Below are 25,177 nucleotides of genomic sequence, written 5' to 3'. Positions count from 1 at the left end.
CGCAAATTTGTTGCATGATGATCTATGAACCAATAGGACAAAAGCTTAATAAAAGGAAATGAAAGACCAACAACACCTCCTCTCTATCATGGAGTTACCTCAAGGGAAGGGGTAGACATTGCTTCTTGAATCATTGAAGATCACTAAAGAGGATGTAATGAGCCAAGACGCAGTAGGTTCAATATAACATCCAATTGAACCCAACTCAATTTCATTACCTTTTCTACCACTTTTACTACAATTTTATTAGCCTTTTTGTACAATACATGTCCATTTATTATCTTTTATTCATTTTTGTCCAAAAGTGATAATTACATCCATTAAGCTCAAAAAGTGATAACGAATATCAAGCATGACTTGACCCGAGAAATTAGCATGCCAAGCCCTTTTCTACGGGGGAAATTACAAAGGAAGAGTCAAACTCATTTACAAGCAATAATGAATTCCAAGTCAAACCCAAAATGAGTGATAATGGCTAGTCAAACTCAAAGAGAGCGATAATGACTAATCAAACCCAAAATGAGTGATAATGACTCTAAATGCAAACTTGATAATAAGCTATAATGACACTTTCCTTGGTGATTTCCAAGGGTATAACTACAAAGTTAGTCCCTTAGAAGTAATGCAGTGGTGACAAAGAGAGGTATCAAACGAGAGATTATGCTTAGCATAAGAGAGATGTAATGCCTTGGGAGTGAACCTCCAAAGAGGTTAAACCATTAAGATGGAAGATGTAAAACCCCGAAATAAATACAACAACCCATCCATAATATTAATTAAAAGACGACATAAGATGAAATAATTAACTTCCATTAATTCCAATTTCTTGTACAAAATAGCAACACATGCAGATATACATTCATAACTCTAACTCTGAATCTATAGCATGTGTTACAAGGTAAGGAAACAAAATGAAAGATAACCAATTAAGAGAACACCCTAGAGGCTTACAACTTTCCAAGTTAGTACTTGGTTACAACAAAAATGGATTTAAATCCCAATACATATAAAACCCCTTGGCTTGTACAAAACGATTACACAATTAAACAAAATAAAGCTTTTGCTCCATGTCCTCCCAAGCTATTGCCTTGACGGAGGCATATCATTAGCACCTGAAATGTTTTTTCCACATATGGTGAGCCAAAGCCCAGTAGAAATAAGCCAACACAACATATGAATCTTAACAAAGCTATAAGGGTAAAATACACATCCAATGCTCATAGCAAAGCATTTTATATCTCTTTCAAATCATGCCATGCCAGGTTTATGTTACCATTCATGAAACATTTTCCTTTTTTGTAGAAAACCGGATTGTGAATATAACTCTGTGAATCTCTAGGTACGTGTCTTCTAATAGGCTATACAAACACTACTCTTTTGTAATTTTTACCGGTATTAACCGGAAAGCTCGATACCTATCCGTGCGGGTTTCTGGTCTTTCACCAAGGATACATAGGCTAACTTATCATAGTAACCACAACCCCTACCCAGATTCACCAAGTATTCACCATCTCTAAAAACAATATACATATTTCAAATGTGTAAACATGTGACAATGCTCGATGCGGATGAATGAGAAATAGTTTTTATTCTCCTAGTTCTCATGCAATTTCTACAACAATTATATCTATCCTCCACCGATAGCCCAAAACAAATATCTCTAAACAGATAAAAAAAATAATTTCCATAAAGATAAACCTTCCAAATTCCAAATTGTGAGTGATAATACATACCCAACTCCACCCTCTTTTTCAATAACAATTAAATTATATGTTTTCAACATCGATACCATTATTTAGAGAAAATCAACATTTAGGGCAAACCCCCCCCCCCCCCCCTTTCTTCCAAAACTAATTCCAAATATCAAAATCAACCATTTTGTTACCTCTACACCTCATTTCCAATCCGACAATCATTTCCTTGAAACCATTTGAAAACCCCTCCTTTTTAATTTTAAACCAAAATCCAAGATTTGTTCAAAAGTCCATTTCTTTCATAACGTGGTTTTTTAAAACAAATATCTAAGTTAAAACCCATAAGGAAGTGTGAAGAATCCCTACCTCAAGCTTAGAAGGGTGAAAGAGAAGAACTAAAAAAATTCGACGTCAACGAAATCACGAACCACTCAAATCAAAAGGAAGCTCTTGACTTGATCTACACTTTGTCTCAAAGGATCAAGGTGAGAAGACAACTCTAGGTGAGTAGATCTAAGGATTTAATTGAGAGAAAGTGAATTTTGAGAGAGAGAGAGAGAGAGAGAGAGAGAGAGTTACGGGTGAGAGGGGAAAAAGGAAAGCAACTAATGAGAGAGAATTATCTTTGGGTCTATTTATAGTGGCTAGGTATTCATAGAATAGTAGCTCCAAAGTCAAATGAAAAGAATAAGTCAAAAATCCTTAAAAAGTAGGGCCCAAGCAAAGAAAAAACTAGAAAAAAAAGTCAAAAGGGCCGACCCTCGCAACAGCGGTGTCCACCCTCAAGAAGAAAAGCTAAGACACTTGTGTGTGGCAGCAGACAAGGTGTCGACCCTCAAACCAGAGGTGTCGATACTAAATTTCAGTAGATAAACCCAGATCCTGCAATAGACATGGGTTGACACCTCTCAGACTGGTGTCGACCCCAAAGACCAACAAGAAAAGGCAAGTGTCGACACCACCAAAGGCTAGTGTCGACCCTAAATTTCTGTAGTGATCTAGGAACCCAGCAGCAAGATAGTGTCGACACCATCAAAGTTGGTGTCGACCCTTGGACCAGAACAAGACAAAGAAAAAGAGGTAGCGTTGGCACCAACAAGGATGGTTTCGACCCCTGAAGCCAAAACCAAACATAAAGAGAAAAGAAAAACCATCACAAATATGGTTCCCCAGATTCAAAAGCATTAAATGGGTCGCGTCCAACCAGAATCGCTATAGAAGAAGCATGTATCTCCGCCTTAGCCTCAGGTTGTAATGTCTCTTCAATAAGGGGTATGCTATAAAATTTCAAATATGTTGATTTGTGATTATGTTTCAAGTTAAAACAATAAATAACAATCACAATCAAACAATCAGGACAAATTGGCACAATGATTTAACGTGAAAAAAATCACAATTGGGGCGCCTTCAATTGTGATAAAAATAAAAAAATAAAAAACACGGGCTAAATCACAAAATAATCCACTAAGAAGATAAAAAAGGAATTACACATAAGTACTCTCAATTACCTAGTGAATCCACGCTCGAATTGAACTGATCCCAATGTGTCTCTTCCACCACCATCTTCACCTTGGAATTGTCTTGCCCAACGTTGAATCCACAACGCTGATGTCGAATCCACGATGATGAACCACTTTGAAATCAGCCAAAACTCCAAGCCCAAGTTCCCCTGGAATCCATTGAAGAACACCTCTTTCTCTTGTGAATAAAAGAATAAAAACAACCCCTTGATAATGTCAATATGAAACTCGTAGATCCATTGATCACTCTCAAATCATCAATAAAACACTTATAATAATAGCCTCCAATATAGAAAACCCTTGGTAGCTCTGCTCTCCCAGAATTTGAACGGCTTAAATCCTAAAAACAGTGAACAGGGCATTTTATAGAAAACAGGATCGCGAAGACCACTCGACTGCACACTTCACCGCTCGAGCAGTGTAAATAAAGGCGGTACAAAACATATAGGTCGACCGCTCGAGCACAACTTTCACCGCTCGCGAAGGCCACTAGAGCGCACACTTCACCACTCAAACAGTGTGAGTAAATGTGATGCAAAACATATAAGCTGATCTCTTGACTGTAACTTTCACTGCTCGAGTGGTAAAACTTGTTTTCCAGAAGTCCAACCACTCTTCAAAAGTGCTGGATGATGCCATTCACTGCTCGATCCCCGTACATAGTCAGCGAAGTGACAAATATGAAAGCCTCAAAAGCACAAACTCCTCTGCATAGGCATAATTCGGGTTGGATTCGCATCTAAACACTCATATCCTCACTGAAACATAAAAGCGAATAAAATTACAACTGAAAGGAGTTTTATCAAACAAGATTGCCACTTACAAAAACCTAACACTATGGAGGTTAATGAGATGTGCTTTTTGGTTCCTATGCAGTTTGCTCAAAGAAATTTCATTTTGTAGTCCAAATTATTACTTGAAAGTCAATTTAATTCTTATTTTGTTAATAATATTATTTTTGCATTTAAACTATTTAATTTTACTTCAATTTAACCCTTGATATTAATTGTTGTCTGTAATCAAACGAAAATTGCTAATATGCCACAAAAACTTATTTTTAGTTATCATTTTACCCTCAAACTATCTCCAAAATATTAATTAGACCCCTATTATATAAATAAAAAAATTAAATTTAAATATCTAATAATATTTTTCATCTAAAAAGGTGAGTAAGAGAATTTTTAAATAAAACATTTACAAAAAAATTATTTAAGAAATATGCTTCATTTAAAATTGTTGCTTTAAATCTCAAATTACCTTCAGTCAGCCCTAGATAAATTAATTGAGCCCAAAATTTTAAGTCTATTCTCTCTTTTTCTCTCAACATTAGCTTATATCTCAGATTAATTTCAATAGAATTAATCAACCAGTAGTTGGTGAAAATCTATATTGGTAAAAGTCTAGAAAATATGTATTCTAAGAGAAATATCTTATTCTAAGATTTGAAACAAAATTGAATGATGAAAATTATTATTAGACATTTAATTTTAATTTTTTAGATGAAAATTATCATTAAATATTTAAATTTAACTTTTTTACATATCTAGGGGTCTGTTTGATATTTTAAAGATAGTTTGAGAAACAAAAATAAGTTTTCATGCCATATTAGTAACTTTTGTTTGACTATAAACAACATCTGCTGGCAGAGGTAAAATTGATTCAAAATTGAATAATTTAGGCATAAAGTTAAGGGTAAGCTACTAATAGGTCATAATAATTAGATTTAATTCCCATCAAGCCCTATTGAAAATAAGTCCTAGTAAAATTATCAATAAAAATAATTTTTTGTGACAATTTTTTGCGTATGTCACTAAAAATTGACAATGAGTGACTTTTTTTTGTCACGACTTTTGTAAATTGTTGCTAAAACTTAAAATTAGTAACATTTTTTTGTAACAAATTTTTTAAACTGTCGCTAAAAGTTAAAAATTCAATAGAATAGTGGATTGTCTAGGTATCGTATCACGAGGACTTTGGGTTGAGTTGTATCAATTCGAATGGTAATTTTTAATTTAATTTGAAGAAGAGAGGATGAATTGGCCTTTTACTAAAGGGAATTAAAATTAAAACTAAAATAATCACGCAAATAAATAAAGTAATCTGAATATGGAGACAGACTTAGAATTTCGAATCCACTACTAATCTTATATCTTGTAATTAAAATATCTAATTCTAGTAAATCAATGGGCTGAATAATAATGATGTATTGTGGAACATTATCGTCAAGAAGATGTGTATATTCAATCATCTTCGGTCGACACAAATCGACTACACTAAACTAAGGTTGCAGTACGATTCGTCTCCCCTAAGCATTACTTATCTCACATTTCATATATACAAGCACTACAAGAAATTTGCTTTTTAGCGGCGTTTTTAAAACGCCGCAAAAAGCCTAAAAAACGCCATAATAGATTATGGCGGCGTTTAATATTTTCGTCGCTGATACGGCCGTCGCAATAGCTTTTCGACGTTTTAAAAACGTCGCTAAAAATATTAGACGGCGTTTTTTAAAACAAGAAAATATGTTAAAAATATTAAGGCAGCCATCAATTACGACAACATGGTATCGCAACAACTTTCTCTTTCCAGATTGGAAAAACAAGAAAATATGGTGCTTTGAAGTCTCACTAAATAGTTAAAATCCACAAGAACTACAAATCAAGGTAACAAATCATAAATTACAGCTAAGATGTCACATTGTAAAATATGTTCAAATCTAATTCGTGAACTGATAAAGTTTCAAAGGAAACCACCTGATTGAAGAGATTGCCAAATTTTATATTTCTAGCAGTGACAATAAAAATGGGGTTTTGTCATTACAGCGGGTGTGATTTATGGGAGAAATGAGAAATGATAAACAAGCATGAATAAAGCTAAGCTGCACAAAAAAATAGTAGTAAAAAATGGTACAAAGCTATCCACAAGTCATAGACAAACAACCTCCACCCCTTATTTTCTAAATCTAATTGAAATTTAGTTATGGTAACATTTCTCAAGAATCTCTGTCTCATGTAAATTATACAATATGGTTCCTGTAGGTTAAGCACCTTTTCAAATGAAATATAGAACAAGAACAGTAAGTGAGTTTACACAAAAACTTTTGTGAAGGTTGAAGAATTAGTTCTTTCCTCCCCCAGGAACTTTTGAAAAGCATGTCACTCGGGAACAATCCTTTGATAATTTGGACTGATGATTACCGTGAGTTATTGCACAGCATTATAGCCTTTGAGACATAGCTATCTATAATGGCAAGCTGGTCATCAAACTTGACTGCCAATGACAATCGACCCTTGCAACATGTAATGCAATCTGAATTTTATTATGTTATCTAATATAATTAGGTACTTTTGTACTCCTTCCTCTATTTTTTAAATTTTACAGTTCATAAATTCATTATATTTGCACCAAAAGGATTAAATCTCAGTAGCATCATCAACTAACAAAAAGCATAATTTAAAACCATGAATAAACAATGTAAAACGAGACACATATGTTTCATAAAGGTGCCATAAAAAACCATTTCTGAGTTTACAAGTCTAAAACAATCTCAATACATATCACTATGATGTCCACTAAAAATCCATCATATATATACATATATGTGAGTGTGTTTTGAACTGTATTAAGCTTTCGATTTCTTTTTTTTTTTTTTTTTTGGAAGGGGAAAGGATGTCCACCTAGAACAAAAGCTTGTGTGTGATGTTTTGTATAATTATGTGGCAAGTTATTCTACTTGCCTAACAAAAGCAAAGCAGCCTTTTGACAAATTGCCCAATTGTGGCCCTTTAAGGCCTAAGAAAAGGACCCTTCCTAGCTACTCATCTAATATCCAAGTATAAACTTCAAGTTATTACCAAGCGCGTTTGTTAAATATTCTCATTTGGTAAGATATTGTTTGTTTGCACAAATAAAGGACAGAAAAATAAAAACAACTCTAAAACCAATGACCACAATAATGCAATGGAACAAGTGAGATTAGGGTGAATTCAGTACCCCTAACCTTGACAGAATTGTTATCAAGCTGAATGGCTCTTCTACAATCCTCCTCAACTTTTGTCCAATCACTACCAAAAAAAAAAAAAAAGGCCCAAATCGTAAAGCAAAAAAACAATGAATAGGATTATGAATAACACAAACAAAAGTTAATGATTAAAGTGGTAAAAAAATGAATTTGCAAGGAGGGTTTGTGTTCGTACATACTTGCGCTTGCGATGACATAAAGCGCGATTGGTCCAATATACAGGAACATTAGGGCACAAAGTAATTGCCTACAAAAATCAAATAAACTAAACAAAAATGAGAAATTTATGCAACACAAAGAACAAACCATAGACCAATAAAACTAAAAAATTTTAAAAAATAAATAAATAAATAAATAAAATCATCAATTTTTTTTTTTTTTAAAGATTGAATTTACAAATTGATATACATAGAGAAATAGGGTTGATAAAATAGAAAGATGAGATAGATGGATAGAGAAAAAGAGACCTCGGTGTAGGCATCAATGGCGCCGCCGAATCATAATAGTTTTGTGAACCGAGACAAATATATGGAGGAGGGCATTTATACTTATTTAATAAGTGCTTGCTAACCTTGTTGTAGGATGAAACTGTCCCAGGTTTGAGGTTTGGTAACACAGAAACAAGTCTAGAGAATGTCACTGGGGCAATGATAGAGAAACTGTCCCAGGTGCAGCGCAGGCAGGACAGGTTGTTGGGGTTTCTATGTGAAAAACAGGAAAGGTAGGGTAGGGATAAGTACGTGTGGGTCCCATAATACCCAACTCATTATCATCCCAAATGGTGAATATATTTATTAGTTCTGGCACCAATGATCAGTTCTAAAAAACCTTTCTTATTTGACAAGCACTAAATTACAATAAATTTCACTCCAAAGGAAGATTACTACAGTTGGTTACCCCTTCTAATTATTTTTATTGAAAAAAATATATATATTTATATGTACTCTTGGGTCGAAGGGGAGTTATAATCAGTGAGGTCTTAGTTCTGTACTTTCCAAGCACGTTAACAGTGTTTTTTCACTTGTACAAAAGTGCTCCAAATAATGAATTTTGGGGTTTGATGTGTTCATACTCTAGATACGCACCCTCGTCAATGTAACATAGATCTTCCTCAATTCCAACAATTCAAACACTATAACCTTGTTCGATGGATATACCATCATTCGCATTTTATGCAAGCAATTATCTTACATGGATTCTTCTATTTTCTTTGAAGTACTAGTGTCTATCAGATACACTTGGATCTTCCAATTTTTACTATGCTTAAAGAAGAAACTTATTAAATTTTCTAACAAAAATTCCACGCTTTTACTAAATTCTATTGAATTTTACATTTCTACATAATTCACATCATTTTATCTAAAAATATTATATAGGGTCTTGCTAACACGTGCCCTAGGACACAAGTAAAAGAAAAATTATTTATAAAATACAACACACTTTTCACTAACTTTAATGCCCTTTTATTGAAATCAATACATTTTTTAATATTTTTACATATTTTCAAGACACTTTTTATACATTTTCCAACCTTAAAAATGTCTAAGGGGCACTTGTTAGCATTTGCCTATTATATAATATGTAATATATGTAAGTGTCCATTATATCTTCAGGTACCTATATCCCATTTTCAGATACAATATCTTAAGATTTAAGATTATAAAGATCTGACACTTTTCATTTATAGTTCAATAACCCAATATAACTAAAACCACATATCCATTGCCCACCTCAGTATCATCTGTGGTAGAAATAGCTGATCTCAAATTGTTATTCTCCTGCATAAATTAGCACGTTGAAAATTAGAAAATAAGCTGGCAGAGACATCTTGCTTGTGCAATTTAATCTTTGTGATGGCAAGATGGAAGATTTGACAATAGAATGTTATGCAGTGTAATGTATAATTTATAGGGACATTACAACAAGTTTGTAGCCATATTTGAACTCGGTGGCTGACCGCAACACGCGATGCTGCTTAAGTGCTGTCTTCTGTATCTCCTTCTCATCCTGTTTAAATATAAACCACCTGTCAGTTACATATAATTAGACAAATACTCCAGATCTCTAAAGAAATAAAGGAAAATAAAAAGGCAATACTAGGGAATGATCACCGGACAATTTTTTTTATCATAACAAATGAATTCACACATCAATAGTTGAAAAAGAAATGATTTGCTAGTACATAATCTGTTATTTAGGTCATGCTTAGAACTGTGGCCAAAGTCTTGGCAATAGCAGAAAAACCCCCTCCATTGTGTCAATAAAATAGTGACTTAATTAACAGAAAAGTTACAGCAATTTCTTTTCATGCCGCTCATCAGAAAAAAGAAAAGACCATTCATCCAATTTGCTTGGAGAACAAAAATTCTACATGAACAGGGACCAACTTGGGGGAAAAAAATATTTCATAAAACAAGTTTTAGCTACAATACAAAGACAAGCCTACAAGAAATGAATTGATAAAAATAAGGAAATTAAGTCAGTCTAACAACATAGCTGCAGCAAATGTGTTGCATTGAAAAGTCCACATTAAACATAACACCGCATCTAATACTCATACCTAATACATGTAACAACATCTACAACTGATACATATTTATATTTTCACTCTTATTTCAACTTCAGCTGCCAACATGCGCATTCATTTCATTTATCATTGAAGTAAAACATAAATTACACAATCAATCAATCAATATTATCCCAAAAAGCTAGGACCTTAAACAGCCTTGTAAGTTTATTATAAATTCAAAGTACAGATGACACAAGTTCTCAGTGAAAAGAAAACTTACTCTGTAAAGCTTGGACCTTAAACAGCCTTGTAAGTTTATTATAAATTCAAATTTCATTCAATGTGTTTGGTGTATAAATGGAATGCTTTAATAGATGTCACAAACTTCATAAAGCAACCACAAACACTGTTCTTGAACATCACAACCTTTGACAAAGCTTTGGTATATGGCTCTTTTCAATGCAATCCATACCTTCTATGCAAGAAAATACCTATGGAGATTCACCATAAAATAGAAGATGACAGTATGCTGCTAAGCAACAATATACATAAACAGACAAGTGACTATATGAAATTAATAAGTTTTCTATCCACAATCAGGGCATTATAATTTTCATTTTATAGCAATCTTCGGAAGCAATTTCAGGTCACAAAATTTCATACCTAAAGATTTAAGTTGAGGGTGTCGAGTACAGGGTTCACAATTCAGGTCCGGATCAGATCCAAACGCCTCATGCCATCATCTTAGTCTAAACAATACCAGAGATATCTCAATTCTCTTAATGAGGCACAAATATGCTACATCAAGACAGTGAAAATGGGAATTAGAGTCAACATTTGAAGGAGAACTCGAGCATAAAGGTTAATCACTAATATGAGGCACAACGAATGGCCATAGACTAAACAGTGGACCCATACAAAGCAAGAGAAACAACACGTTTAACAAAATTATCAAGTTTAAATGTATGGAGCCATCTTCATAAAAACATTGACCAGAGATATGTGTTATAAAACGAATGAAAGCAATCGACCTCAACTCATGTTTTTCCATCAGAGATATGTGTTATAGAGATGCAAGATATGAGTATGAATGTATAGACTTTTCAATCAAAAAAAAAAAAACAAAACAAAACAAAAAGAAAAAGAAAAAGAAATGGCTAAACGAATTGAAACTCACAAAATGGAGAACAAAACTTCAAAATCTGCAATCCAAGCGGTGGCCTTCAAATCATGTCCAGATCTGAAATCAAGCGAGAGAGAGAGAGAGAGTTTTCGAAATCGAGACAGAGAGCGTGTTTGAAATCAAGCGAGAGAGTAGACTGAGAACAAATCTGAAGGAGTAGACTGAGAACTTTAATCGCTCAGATTCAAATCTCCATATCTTCAAATCTTCGACAATCGACAGCAAATCGCAAATCTGGAGCGAGAAATGGAGAGAAGTCGCAAATCGCAAATCGCAAATCAATTTTGCTCAGAATGAATTCGAGCTCGATAGAGAGAGAGAGAGAGAGGGCGGGGGGGGGGGAGAAATCGCAACTTTAGGGCTTTAGGATGTGGGTAACGGCGTTAGCCAATTACCACGCGGAGATGATGTTTAAATGAAATCTAACACAGCGTTTTAAAAATGTTGTTTTAATTGAAAAATAGCGGCGTTTTTATAAACGTCGCAAACAAAACGTTGCTATAGCCCCTTTTTCCTGTAGTGAAGAGAGTAAAATAGTTGTATGATCATGCATTCTCAATCACAGAAATTGAATACATAAATCGAATCAAAAGATTATTTCAATAAAAGATCTAAAAGAAATTATACAACGATTATCCAATTCCAAAGACAAATTAGAATTAAAATAAAAAATTACATGATACTTTATTAGAGTTTCATCTCAATCCTAAAAAAAAGGCTTTGCCGCTCATAGAGAGGTTGAACACTTCAGATGTTGAAGAGAAAGCCATGGGTTGATGATTTTCTGTTCTTATCTAACTTCTAGTCGTCTTCTCTAGGGTTATAGATCCCAAAACAGGTCCCCAAAATCTCATTTTATAGTCTCCAATCCAATCAGAGTAAAAAATATGCGCACACATATCGAGACAAATCCGCTGGTATAGATTGGGAATTCCGCTCAACCGGATCTAGTCATAGAACAATTTTTGGCAGGGAAATCCGCTCGTGCGGATTGGTGAATTCTACTCGTGTTAATTTACTCAATGACGAATTTTTTGCTCTTTTTGCGACCCTTTTGTCTTTGGCATGATCTTAACCTGAAAAGGATGAAAAACATTTTATTGTATCAAATATCATAAGCTCAAAGACTAAAAACATAAGATAAAGAGTCTCAAAGTGTAACATTTCGGCTCAGATCATGGACGTGTCAAATTTTTTTGAATGTTTATTTGGCAATTTAATATCTTAAAATTTGACATTTCAACAAAGAGAAATTCTACTATGCACACCATTTGAAAGGGGCATATGATGTACACCCTTAGTTATGCCTTTTTTTTTTTTTTTTTTTTGCGTATGACCAATTTTCTTCCTTAATTACGACATTATTTTAGGTATGATTCATGAGATATTTAGTTGTCATTTGGCAATAGGTTTTTTTAGTTGGTTTTTTGATTTTTTGACTATTTTAGTTTGTGACTAAAAATTTGTTTGAGTTTACTACTTTTTCAACTTTTGTGAGAAAAAAAGTGAAATGATTATGGTTTGGATGTAACATTTTGTCTTATTGACTTTTTAGCTTATTTTGTCTTTTTGTAGCAAATTTAGCCAAAAAGCCCATTACGAAACAAAGTTATACCTCATGTAATATTTAGTTGTGACACTTTTTTTATTTTAAATTATGACTCGGAAAGCATGAAATTATACTCTCTCTTTTTAGTTATACGGTACATATGGTATATTATTTTCCTTCTACAATAACTAGTCCACCAAATATAAAAATTTTATTATTTTTTTAGTTTTATATATTTATTTGTTAATATATGTTTTTAACAAAACCCGCTTAATGTGAGAAAACTACTGATAGTTCCATAATAATACCAACATTGTTTATGGTGTTCTTCCGATAAATGATGAATTGCAAACACACTAGGTAGCTGGTCGCTTGTCTTGTTCCATTGGTAAAGTTTTTTGATACACTATTAATTTAAAATAACACATCACCAACATCTCATGGTATTTAGCATTGTTGATTTACTATAACTTATAAGAGTTTTAGAAATCAAATTTTTATCTCTAAAAGTAAAAATTTTGTTGCAAAAGACATTTAGAGACCAATTTCTATCGTCGTGAGGATAATCGCTAAAAGATAGTCTCGAAAAGTTAAAAAAAAAAGCTTTTAACGGCAAAATTTTGAAAATGTCACTAATAAATACATTTTTAGGAACAAAATAATTTGGTCTCAAAATAGTTTATTTTTTTAGACAATAAATTTGGTCCCAAAAAGATAATAATTCATTACTAATGTCCAATTTTTGTTGCTAAAAATATAATAACTACACTTTTCGCAACAAAAATATTTGGTCCATAAAACATAGGGGCACTTTTTCATAAATCCCTTTTTACCTACTTATGTTCCATTTAATCCATATTATTTTCTTATATCTCAATAAGTCCTATGAGTGACATAGTTACTAAAATTACCCTAATATTATTCACATTTACGGTGTAAATGTTCTACGATGTGAATGTTCACACTGTCAACGTGAATGTTAACATGTCAATGTGAATATTCACATTGTAAAACATGAATGTTCACATTACTAAATTACTAACCGTTCAAAAACTATTTGTAAGGATAGAAATATCCATAAAACACCTTCAATATGAGAATTAAGATTTTATAGATCAACCGTTCAAATAATAGGACTTATCGGAATACAATAATATCTTAGGGACTAATTGGGATACAAACACTTGAAAAATGATTTTCTAATAAATCTCCCTAAAAAATAATTTTCTTCTTAAATTTTAGTTGCTCAGATCTTAATTTTTTGTTGTGATTAATTACACTTTAATATGGGTTTCACACATTAAAGAACGTAATAAATATATATATATATAGAAATAAAACCTTCCCTCGTATATCAAATTTGACAGGAAGAGAGCAATGTTAAATGTAATATAAGAAAATAGTAGTTTGATAAGGATTATTGATATGTTAAATAGGCCAAATCATATATCAGTGGTGTTTGGGGTGAATAATAACATATGAGTGGAAATATTTTTCAAATTCCGAATGAAGTGAAAAGCGGCATAAGACTTGTGAGAAGTGTATAGTATATTTAAATTGAGCCTAATTTCTTATAATTTTTTGTCAAGTCAATTAATCTAATTAAGTAATATTTGATAATTATTTAATCAAATAAAAAACAACTCAAACTATCAATTGTCCAAATAGATCTGCCCTATGCCTACCGCTCAGTTTGTTTTGGCGAAAAACATTTTTTTTAAAACATTTTTCACATTTCTTGATATTTAGTATGACGAAAAACAAAAATTAATGGAAAAACATTTTGCACAGTCAACGGAAAATAAACTTATTTGGGCAGAAAACGTTTTCCGAACTAAACTTTTATCAATGTCACCACATTGCTGCCACCGCCATCACCAACACCACCAGCATCATTAAAAACTGTTAATTGACTTAATGATTTATTAATATAAAAAATTATTATGAAATTAAAAATTTTAAAAGGCAGGATATGATTTCAATAACTACATGGACAAATCGTATTTTAAGTAAATTCTAAGCTTTCATTTGGTTTGAGTGATTTGGAGAAAAAAGAAAAGAAATGGAGAAATGAATTTCTATCCCTAATTTGGATTACAGAATAGGAAAGAAATGGAAAGAAGTGGGAAATGTCTCATCCTTCCATTTCATTACTCCCAATTAATGAGGTGGCAAACAGTATCAACCAATCAATTCTCTTTAAACTCTTCTCTCTTATTTTAAAACTATTTGCCACTTCATTTGAAGTGCAATTACGGGTGATAAAATGAGAGAATGTAACAACGTGCTTCTTTTATATAGTTTAACTAAACAAAATATGAAAGAAATCAGAATCCCCATGTTCCACATCTATCGTGTGGAAAACATTTTTCGTGGCAAGATTTTGACTTTTGATAATAGGTATAAATTGATTTTTTAAATTAAATAAACTATCATTGTTAACTTCACTTAAATTTTTTAATGATATATACAAAATGCTATATAAAATATAAAAAAATTTATTAAAGTGGATGAAACAGTTACAGAGTTATTAACATATCATAATAAAGCACACTAAAATGTTGATAACAAAACTCGAGAAGGTGATGTATAGTATTGGTTTGGCATGATGGGATGGGATGGGTTGGGTTGGGTTGGGGTGGGTTGGGGCTAAAATAGTCACAAAAAGATCAAACAAATTTTTTAGTCCCAGGATAAAAAATGTCACATTCAAATCATAATCATTTCATTTTTTCTCTCACAAATGTCAAAATAGCCAAAAAGTCTATCTCAACACATGGCTTTTTAACCCCAGCTAAAATAGCCAAAAAGTCAAAAGGCCAACCTATATCCCAAACGAATAGGAACAATTAATATTACACATTGGAGGAGCAGCATTATATTTATATTTCGAGAAGTTAAATACATCATAATAATTACATAGAATGTAAGTAAGTTTATCCTTCTCTTTCTTGAAGTATAATATTTTTTATTTGGCGCAGCAAAGTTTCATCGTCATATTTGAAGTTGTCACATTTTTCTTCTTAAGTTGAATATATAGCTATTATTGGCAAAAGTTTGAGAGATGGCTTGTGCGCAAAGGGGCTTGGAAACTGTGTAATCAGACACATTCTTAGATAAAATTACTTTTCATCACATAATCACCTATCCAAAAAAATTTAGGTGGATAGGCCTGAATTCCCAGACTTTCCCTACAATGTTTAGCTGAAGAAAAGGGCAATACACTTCTTCTCCTCCCTTCCACCACATACCACTTCTATAATGACTCTGTATATTTATCATGGGGGTGAGCCCACCCATGAATAGAACTGTTCGTAAGCGGATTCAAACTCGGCTCGGTAAGGACTCATTCGAACTCGATTAGTTATTTATTTATTTATTTATTTGCGTTTGAGCTCGAGTTGGAGCTTGTTAAAATCTTAATAAATAAGTTTAAACATATTAAAACTCGGCTTGTCAGTTCGACTCGTTTAATATTTATTATACATATATTAAATAATATATAAATATGTATGTTATTTATATATATAAAAAATGTAAATGTAAATAATAGCTAACCATAGATAATATATTTATATAATAGTAGTGGTAGATATTATTGTTTTTGTAAAATATTGACTTTTCTTTTAGTATGTTTATATATATTGTATATATAATTGTATAATTAAAATTTTAATTGTAACTTTAATCTCCAATGCAAATATGAATTTATAATTTATTTATTTTTTTGGCTCATTAAGACTCGTGAATAGGCTCAAGTTTAAGTCAAGGCCAAGCCAACTTGACTCAAGCTCGATTTGTTAAATTTTTATTGAGTTCAAGCTCGAATTCAAGTTCGAACTTGTTAAAATTTTTAACTGACTTTTGTGGCTGGACAGGGGTTTCTTGTGGCCGATGTAGGCAAAGTGTCACAGGTTTGAGCCTTCGTGACAAGGGTCTCCAATTGAACCATCAAATACAAGTTTTCTTGCCTTACCTATGTGAGACAAGCACATTTCACAGTGTGTAAAAAGCCCACCAAATACAATTTATGTGAAACTTCATTGTGTGTCGAATTCTCATTCATCCGTAAATGCTTTTTGAAAAGCTAAATGTTAGGTTTTTATTCTTGGCAACCCCATTTGACAAAACTCTTTAAGTTGTATTTGTTTTCGGACTTTTTATTTCAGTGAGGCTATGAGTTTTTAGATGCAAATCCAACCCGAATTGTCCCTTGCAAAGAAGTTTTGTGATGTTAATTCTTTCAAGTTTGCCACTTCGCTGATTATGACAAGGATCGAACTGCCCGGTCAGCTCACGGGGATCGAGGGGGCAGTGCCCCTTCGCGAGTCCGGGGCAACACCCAGGCGGGGTCGAGGGGCAGTGCTCCCGAAGCAAAATGCAAAAATGCATTCAAAGTTACCTGTCCGCTCGAGTGGACATTCCTCCGCTCGAGCAGAGAATGCTGAGTTCTAGAAGTTTGGTGAGTCTGCAAATATAGTGTGATCCGTGTTTTAACACTCGAGCGTCCATTTCCCCGCTCAAGTGTACATCTTGGTTTGGAACACGTCATATAAAGTCCCCGCTCGAGCGTCAATTCCCACGCTCGAGCGGACCTCACGATTTCAGATTTTATAAATTCGCATGTTGCTCCAAATCTAGGGTTACGCTTCCAGATCTTATTTTTGGGTTCTAGGGTTTATATCTGGGACTATTTTGCTAGTTTTTTTTAATGTTTAACTGAGTATTCAACTCATGGTTTAAGGAAAATATATCAAAGGTTTGTTTGTTCATTCTATACAAAAAAAAAGAGTTGTTCTTTGGTGGATTTTGGAGTGGCTCATGGTCAAGACAATTCTGAGGTGAAGACGGGGCTGGAAGAGGCACATAGGGGTTGGTTCAATTCGGGCGTGGATTCGCTAGGTAATTGAGAGTATACCTGTGTAATTTCTTTATATCTTCTTAGTGGATTGTTTTGTGGCTGTTGCTCGTGGTTTTTTATCACAATTGAAGGTGTTCCAATTGTGGTTTTTCTACAATAAAATCGTTGTATCGATTTGTCTTGATTGTTTGATTGGGATTATTTTATTGCTTAAAATTGATACATAATCACAAATCAATATCTAGCGGATTTCTAGATTTTTCATTTGGTATCAGAGCGGGTCGCTCTTTTGTTTTTTAAAACTTTTGAGCGAGATCTTGTTTGATTTGTGATAATGGATTCAATTCGTGTGGGAAATTCTATGGTTCGACCACCCCTACTTGACGGATCCAATTATTCGTTTTGAAAAGCTCGGATGAGATCGTTTTTAAAATCTATTGATGAAAAAGTTTGGCAATCTGTCATGTATGGATGGACTGAACCGACGATTACCGTTGATGGAGTAAATTTCCCCAAACCAATCGATAAGTGGGACACAATTGATTACCAAAATAGTAGCTGGAATAGTAAAGCTCTCAATTCTCTCTTTTGCGCTGTTACACCTGAAAAGTTTAGTCGAATTTGCAATTGTGAAGTCGCAAAAGAGACTTGGAATATCTTACAAACTATTCATGAGGGCACTCCTTCTGTTAAACGCTCAAAACTTCAAAAACCTTTCAATGAAAGATAGTGAGACCTTTGATGAATTTTATGCAAAGTTGAGTGACATTGTAAATTCCAACTTCAATTTAGGTGAAAAAATACTGGAATCCAAGATTGTAGGAAAATGTTAAGGTCCTTGCCCGATCGGTTCAAACCAAAAGTTACAGCTATTGAGGGGGCTCAAGATGTTAACAACCTCAAGCTGGATCATCTGGTTGGAAATCTCCAAACATATGAGGCACATAGGAATTTCAAAAACAAACAAAAAGATACTATTGCTTTTAGTAGTACTCATAGAGTTGGAGAGGATTATGAGATAGATTCCAAGATTATGGATGCTTTTGTAAAACAATTTAAAAAATCTTTTCTGAAAAAGAATCCTAAACTTTTGGAATCTACTCATACTCATAAATCTAAAGGCAAAGATAAACTCAAAATTAATTCTATAGCCAAGAAGGAGAAAGGAAAGATACAAGGGAACTCTGAAAGAGTCCAATGATATGAATGCCAAGGATTTGGCCACTTTGCTCAAGAATGCCCTACTCGTTTGAGGAAGAAGAAAGCCCTTGCTATCACTTGGGATGATAAATCAGAATCTGATAAAGATGAAAGTGACAACGAAGATCAAGGCGAGGAGAGACATAAACAATTCCTTGCCTTCATGGTAGCTTCTGAAACTGATGGACGAAGAGAGTATCCGAAGAGCCCAGTTGAGAATGCCACTAATGATGAATCCTCGGGGAGTGAAGATGAAGAACTTTAGCAAGCATATCAAAAGTTGTATAAGGAACCTCTTAACTTATCCAAATTGAATGACAAACTCACTACGAAACTCAAAGCATGTGAAAGTGAGAATGTCAAATTAAAGAAAGAGATTTCCGAGGCTAGGAATGATGCCCTTAAGATTTCTAATGATCGACAAGCTCTTTGTGCAAAATTCTTAACCTGTGAGAGAGAGAGGAATGAGCTACAACAAATCTATGCAATATATGAAGAAAAGATTGAAACTCTCGAGATGTCTCGAGTTGCTTTGGAAGAACTAATGATCAAGAAAGAGGAAGAACTCAAGTGTGCTATGGCTACCATTGGTCTTTGGAACAGAGGATCAAAGACTTTGGACAATATCATTGGGTCTCAACAAATTTGTTCTGACAAGAGTGGCATTGGCTTTGGTGGTAAGAAAGAGCAAAAATAGAGTGCATCTACATCTCATGATACAATAACTCAAGGGCAGGGGGAGCACAAGATTCAACGAGAGGAAAGACTTCTCAATCTTCCTAAAGTTGGTAAGGTCAAAGAAAATGAGGTACACTCGGTACACCCTATGTTTATTTGTCATCATTGTGGTATACATGGTCATATTTGCCCTTATTGTTATAAATTGCATGGGAGAGTGTCTCATAGAGATGGAAGAAATTCCAACATCTCGTGGGGTAGGAGGCACTTCATTGGTGGTAATGAGGTTAAGGGTCATATTAGACCTCGCTATTTTGATGTACTTGAGACCAAACATGGAGCGAGTTTGCATTTGCCTAGCTCTAGGAATAGGAAGTTGGAAACCATGTCAAGACGGGTTCTCATTGAAGGGGAAGGGAACCGCAACGTCAAGACACCACCCAAGAACCACCATTCTCACAACTTTGTTCATACGAAAGCAGTTTGGGTGAGAAAACTTGACTTGTGTTAATTTGTATATTCTTTTTAGTTTTTAGGTTTCTATGTGTTTTTTTTTTTCTTTTTGAGTCATTTAATGTGTGCATGTTCGTTTTCTGTCTTGCTTTGTTTAGAAAAAATAAAAAATAAAAAATAAAAAAAATCCAAAAAGATTTTCTTAGTATGGTTTTGCAAGCTTGAAATTTTTGAGTAGTCCTTGGTGCATATTGGAATTGATGAGAATATCCATTACATGTTAATATAGGTGTGCTTTCTATGGTCATTACTCATTTTGGAGTGTGTATTTTTTTATTAGTATGTCTCATTCTGTACACACTCTTGGATTAGCAAATATCGGAGATTTCTGCCTTGTGATTATTTTTTTTCTATGGACTTCTGGCATTGTATCTTTTGCTTTTCTAGAGGAAATGACCTATACTAGCATATCATGGGTGATGTTGAGTCTCTTAAACCACCTTCCATCTTTTTGCATCTCCACGACTTTCCCCTCTTGTGACAACCCTTACCTCTGATTAGTGTTAATCTCTGATTGAGTATGATAAGTAATTGATTATGGTAAAATTCTAAATTGATTACATAAGTGTATTGCCTTAATTGCATTTCTATCTGTTTGCTATAGAATGATCTGTTCATGTTTTAAGTTTCGGATTGCGAATTGAAAGTCTTATTAGCGACCAAAACAAAAATTGATTAGTGTTATATGCTAATTAGGATTTATGTGATTTTATGGTAGCTTTAATTAAAATTTGATTTGGAATGGTTAAATTAGCATTGTTAATGTTAAATTAATTGAACCTAGTTATTTACCTTATTGCCATTGAGTGGGCCACCTTAGGGCCATTGCTTGAGAACTTAATATATACATTTGAGGCATCATTTCTTCACCCACTATCTGAAGCAAAACATGAGAGAGATTGAGATAGGAGAATTGGTTTAAACAAGAGACTAACTTGGAGAATCAGAAGGAATTGAAGGGAATTTGCAAAATTGAGCTAGCATACTTGGAATTCTAGACCAAAGGTAGGAGTTTCATCCTTTCAATTATGAATTTAAGTTGCATCTTGCATGGTTCATGGGAACATTAGAGATTAGAGTCAAATTATGGCTTTAGGAGTTGAATTGAGTAGCTATGTGTGCATGCATGTCCATATCATAGTGTTTGAAGTTATTTTTCCATAAAATTCTTACATGCATGTGCATATTTTTGTAGAGGTCCATGAATTCACCATGATTTTGAACTCAACACTGCATTTGATCTTGTTTTGGAACACTGGAGTTCATGGGAACTCATACATGTTTGGTTTTGCATTATTCTTCACGTTACATTTGATTTGGTGTCCAATTGGCTTACTCTTGGGCTTGATTTTATAAATTGATCTTTGAAACATGTTGTAGTATGAGTTTTCAATTGTTTTCCAGAAAATTAGCCCAAAAGAATCGAGTTTGAAGCTTTAGAAGTTGAGTTTTGTGCTTGAGGATCAATCTGGAAATTCTAGATTTTGGATCCACGCTCGAAAGTAGGACTTCACACTCGAGCGTACACTTTGAGTACATGCGCTTCCGCTCGAGCGTAGGAAGTCACGCTTGAGCATGAAATGCATATGCCCAGAAGTTCATGTGCTTTGCAGTCTGCTCGAGCGAGAGAATTCACGCTCAAGCGAGGATCTGAGTCTCACGCTCGAGTGGAGGTCGAGCGCTCATCGAGCGTGAAAAGCGTGCATCCAGTACTTTTCATGAGTTTACAGTCCGCTCAAGCGAGGGAAGTCACGCTCGAGCGGAAATCCTTTGTCTGCATATCCGCTCGAGCGTAGAAAGCCACGCTCGAGCGAGACCCCTGTTTCAGCAAAATTTTGAAAAGTGTTCTAAAGTGCATTTTTGCATCCTCATTCCATCCTAGGCATTCCTAGGCCATATTTAAGGCATCTTAATGAGGATAATGTTATAGAACCACACCAAGTCAAGTTAGGGGCTAAGTTATTAATCCCGAGTGTGTAACTTAGTGTGTGTTCATTCTATTACTGTGTAGGGTTGGCATCTGAGGACGCTCATTAGCGTGCCAGTAGCTTAGTGCTCTGTGAGTAACAATGTTGTAAAGATATGTTCAATTATGATTATTTCTGAACAATCAACTGTACTATTTACTAAAGAGAATATGTTTACTGAATGAATGCTTGTCCCACTTTATGAACTATACTCGTGGCATCCATAGCAACTTATTGTTACTGTACTGTTACTGTACTACTACTGTCACAGAGATCTCTGTCGGTTCCAATACTTGGAACCAATACTGTATATTGTTTTGATGGCCATCAACTGACTGTTTGGTCTGTTGAGACCTGCTGTACTGTTTTGTTATTGAATGTACCATCTATGATTGCTATGGTTTCTAAGTGTCTGAAATGACTGTTTAATTACTGAAAGGACATTCATTCTTAACCTCTTCACACAGCTGTTATTCACTGGGCTTTAGCTCACTGTTTATATTTATATGTAGGTGTTCAGGCACCGAATCGATGCTAGGAGCATCAAGTTAAGCTCTCGTTTTGTCAAGCCAACCATTGTGCCTCACTGCGAGGTTCCCAGTCCGTTCAAGCTAAGGCTGTTTTGGGGTGTCTCATTTCACCCTTTGTCTTTGTTCTGTAATAAATGCTTAAGACTTGATTGTACAGTTACGGTGAAGGGATTTGGTCCCTAACCTGAATGTTTTTATGTATCTGAGATGTATTTATGTCTTGTTTAGGAATGTGTTTTGTTTATAAAAGTCTTTTTGCATTCCGTTTTTCACAGCTCATTGGACATCTTTATTTACTGTTTTGGCTTCTACCAGCCTCTTTACTCTGTATTACTATTATTACTGTTAAGCAGGTTTTGGTAATCGTGGATTACTGGCCGGTTACGATACTAAACCCATAGGGACGGGTTTGGGTCGTGACAGAGTAGTATCAGAGCGATGCTAAAACACGAGTTATACCGCACACACTTGTCCAAATAAGCTATAGGATGTCCTAGAAAAGTAATTAGGGCATTGCAGGAGCATGATAAGTGTGTATGGCCATGACATGAATACATGTACTAATGTGCTAATGTGCTTAAGTAAGCAATTTCCTATGTTTATGACTATTGTATTGCATATAGTGAAATGGACAATACAAGGAATGCCGATGAGTCTGAATCATCTGAGGCCAGAATGGCAAGGTTAAAAAGAATAGTTGAACTGTTGACCGAAGCTCTAAGGCAACAGCAGAACCAACAGCCCCCACCTCTTCCAGTTCAATCCGAATAGAACGTTAATGACGGTGTAATTTCTTTGACACAGAAGTTCAATAAAATGAAACCACCATCCTTCCAAGGAGGCCTTGAACCATTAAAGGCCGAAGCATGGGTTCTTGAAACCGAGAAATTATTTGAAGTGTTTCCTTGTTCGGAGGCACACAAATTGTTATTGGCCACCTTCACCTTACAAGAAGAAGCTAGGCGGTAATGGATGCTTGTCCGTGATGCAAACAATGCCATGACTTGGGCTCAGTTTAAAGAGTCCTTCTTTGAAAAGTACTTCCCTTAGTGTGTCAGGGACCGCACGATAACCAAATTTGAACAATTGAAGCAAGGTATCATGTCTGTAGCCGAATATGAATCAAAGTTCACTGAACTTGCCCGATGTGCACCTCACATGGTGGACACTGATTATAAAAAGGCCAGGAAGTTTGAAGGCGGACTTAATGTCGAGATAGTTGATCGAATTAATGTCCTGAAACTGCTTAAATATGTGGATGTTCTTGACCGAACAATAATAGCTGAGTCGAATATCAAAGCATTAAAACAGAATGAAACAACAACAACTGAGTGGCGCGGTAAGAAACGGGGCTTTAAGTTTAAGAAAGGCCGGAACAGTTCATTGAATAAAAAGCAGAATAATGGGTCAATGAATAGTCCTAGTCAGGGAAGTGGTTCCATACCACCCTGCTCTGAATGTGGAAAAAGGCATAAAGGAGTCTGCTATAAAATTTCTGGTGCTTGTTATAGGTGTGGCAAGGTGGGCCACATGGTCAAAGATTGCTCTTCCACTTCTCAAGGTAACAATAAAGCTGCAGCTAGCACCGCAGCATCAACTACTCCACCGAAACCCAACCCCAAAGCTACTGGAAAGAAGCCTTTAAGGTAAGGCTGGGTATTTGCACTCATATCGGGAGACGTGCAGAATACTGAGACAGTTGTGTTAGGTACACTCTCAATTTTGTGCTCAAAATGCATATATTCTTATTGATTCAGGGTCTACACATTCGTTTGTCTTGCATGCTTTTTTGCAAAAATTAAATAGGCCACTGGAACCCATGAACTATTTGTTAGCTGTATCTTCACCCACTGGGGGATTCATGACTTGTGCTTATGTGTATCCTGCATGTGAGATTGTTGTTGGGGATGTGCATTTGTATATTGATTTACTGCCTTTGAATATTGATCACTTTGATGTAATTTTGGGAATGGATTGGTTAACAAAATATCATGCTACCATAGACTATGTAACGAAACAAGTTGTTTTCCGTCCACCTGGTTTACTCGAATTTGTGTTTAACGGAGTTGGAGTAGTACCTCCCCCATATCTGATTTCATCCATGAAAGCATTCAAACTAATTAAAAAAGGGTGTAAAGGGTATCTATGTTGTATATTGACTGTACCTATTGATACTAAAGCTAAGCTGCCAATGCGTGTGAAAAAGAAAGATAAAAATGTGCAAAAGAAGGAAAAGAAAAAATGTGAAAAAGAAAGAAAAAAAAAGGATTCATTAATTGAGGGGGCCTCCGCTATTACTCAACAAATACCCCTCGATTCCTAGTTGCTTGACTTTCCTTAGTTGTGCTTAGATTCTCTTGTCGGAGGTCCAGCTTTCATATCACTACTAGGATTTGAATCTAGTGTTTGTCGAACTCCAAGAGTCACACACACACTTTTATCATGGGAATCTTCTAGAGGCTATGCACATTGTGTTTTCAAGTAATTGTGCTTCTTGGATAATCTTGTGTGTTTCAAGGTCCAAATTTGAAATTCCCTGCTTGCTCTACCATATTATTTTTTTGTCGTTTTTCTTTTTGTTCATTGTTTTTAGTGAGGGGGAGTTTGGTTTATCATTACAAGAGTTTGTTAGCATGAACACTTTGATTTATTTGGTAAGGGAGATTGGCTATAGTTGTTTTGCATGTTGCTATGCACTGTTTGCTTATTATTTCCTTCTTGCATGCTCCTGATATTTACATCATCATATCATTGCTTGTGTGGTTTATGATCTTTATTTAGTTGATTGAGTTTCCATTGTCAATTCGTGACAAAAAGGGGAGAAAGTTGTTGTTCATGATTTCATGCACATGTGTCGTAGTGTGATTTCATCCATTCATGTGTGGGGTGCATGTGTCTTAGTTTTCATGTTTTCATGCTACATGTTCTTAAAATCTCCAATTTCTATCTATT

The 25,177-nt window shown here is 34.5% G+C and overlaps 2 long non-coding RNA genes across 2 annotated transcripts; both read right to left on the bottom strand.

Moving 5' to 3' along the window:
• Nucleotides 1–5,758: 5,758 nt before the first annotated feature.
• On the bottom strand, nt 5,759–7,724 carry LOC145803142 (uncharacterized). The gene is made up of 3 exons (XR_014345254.1): nt 7,703–7,724; nt 7,415–7,482; nt 5,759–7,278 (listed from the first exon to the last, which is right to left on the bottom strand). It is a non-coding gene; the product is annotated as an uncharacterized LOC145803142 (long non-coding RNA).
• Nucleotides 7,725–8,390: 666 nt separating this feature from the next.
• LOC145803141 (uncharacterized) lies at nt 8,391–11,423 on the bottom strand. Its single transcript, XR_014345253.1, has 4 exons — nt 10,922–11,423; nt 10,408–10,542; nt 9,156–9,242; nt 8,391–9,013 (listed from the first exon to the last, which is right to left on the bottom strand). It is a non-coding gene; the product is annotated as an uncharacterized LOC145803141 (long non-coding RNA).
• Nucleotides 11,424–25,177: the final 13,754 nt, after the last annotated feature.

Source organism: Camellia sinensis, chromosome 11 (genome assembly GCF_055761805.1).
Source record: "Camellia sinensis isolate YWXY chromosome 11, ASM5576180v1, whole genome shotgun sequence".
NCBI classification, from domain to species: Eukaryota; Viridiplantae; Streptophyta; class Magnoliopsida; order Ericales; family Theaceae; genus Camellia; species Camellia sinensis.
The sequence above is the reverse complement of the archived record's forward strand: the minus strand, read 5'-3'. Positions and strand labels throughout refer to the sequence as shown.